Genomic DNA, 1,508 nt, shown 5'->3' with positions numbered 1-1,508 from the left:
CAGCAAACACCGAGCACAATCAGAAGCCCGCACATGCGCGCCGTTTCATTTCTGTGAAAACACCCGCCATGTGCGGAAAGACTCTCTGATCAACGCTACTCAGTGATCGCACCCTAACAGTGCATCAAACACCAAGCACCAACGATCGGAGGCCCGCACATGCGCGCCGTTTCACCCCCATGAAAACACCCGCCATGCGCGGAAAGACCCTCTGATCAACGTTACTCAGTGATCGCACACTAAACAGTGCACCAAACACCAAGCACAAACGATCAGAGGCCCGCACATGCGCGCCGTTTCACCAACTGAAAAGAAAACACGCCAACACGAAACCTCTCCGGACCTCGCTACTCGGTGTTCTCACGGTATAAAAGAACCATCAAACACCAAGCAGGAGCGACCGAGAACGATCCGTACATGCGCTGTTTTCTCCAAAATATAGTACAAAACGGACCAAAACACACCTTCTTTCCTCGTGATTTAAGGAGACTCCCCTCAGCGATAGAAACTGCCAACGCTGCTGCCAGGCTGTGGTTCCTTAGACGACTGCATTCCTTAATAGTCCAGGTCTGTGTCGCCGTCACTGTGTCAACACAAGCAAAACTTTACAAACAACAACGGTAAAAGAAAATATCCCTAATTAGAGGGAGACAAAACACTTCAAAACAGCAACAACAGACATAAAGACAAAATATCTGAGGGGAATCCCGCCTCAAATCGATGTCACCAAAAACGTGCACGCCTCCCTGAAATAACCAAAGCCGTGCGCTCCGTGACGGCTGTCGTCTAGTGTCGATGCCGCGAAGAACTGCAGTATGTGTTGGGAATGCTCGGCTTGCTGGCTCCAACGCTCTGTCGGAGCTTGCTGCACCTCGGTCGCGATGTGGTAGTCACCTTCCTCGGCACAGGAGAGCTGGAAACCGGGCTGATCTGCTAAGAAAACAACACGTTTAGAACACAAGTATCAACTAAAGACAAAGCAAATGCAAATCAAGCACGAGCGAACCGAGCGAAAGCCCGACACCAAAGATATGCAAAACAACACGTGTACACATTAACCACCCCAAACCATTGTTCCCAGGAAAACATAATTGGACAAAAAACACAAACGTTTGTTACCGCATTTTCGCCCCAAACCTGCCGTATCTTTAACATCCGACGTTTCGACCAGCCAGGTAGGACTCTTCCGCCCTTTCAATATGTGAAGAGGCCGCCAAAAGTCTGTCAGAGCTTGCTGCATCTCAGTCGCGCTGTGGTAGTCGCCTTCCTCGGCCTGGGAGAGCTGGAATCCGGGCTGAGCTGCTAAGAAAACAACACGTTCAGACCACAAATTCTGAACCTACAGTAAAGCAGCTAAACCCAACTCGAGCATTCACCCGCCACGCTGGCACACACCTCACGTGGTCACAAAAGGGGATCCTGTCACGAGTTTCCCTCCCTTCCTAAGAACTAAACCTCCTACGTTCCGTTTCAAACAAAAGATAATGAAAATCCCACCCAGTCAACTA

This window comes from Branchiostoma floridae, chromosome 15 (assembly GCF_000003815.2).
Source record: "Branchiostoma floridae strain S238N-H82 chromosome 15, Bfl_VNyyK, whole genome shotgun sequence".
Taxonomy (NCBI): domain Eukaryota; kingdom Metazoa; phylum Chordata; class Leptocardii; order Amphioxiformes; family Branchiostomatidae; genus Branchiostoma; species Branchiostoma floridae.
The sequence above is the reverse complement of the archived record's forward strand: the minus strand, read 5'-3'. Positions refer to the sequence as shown.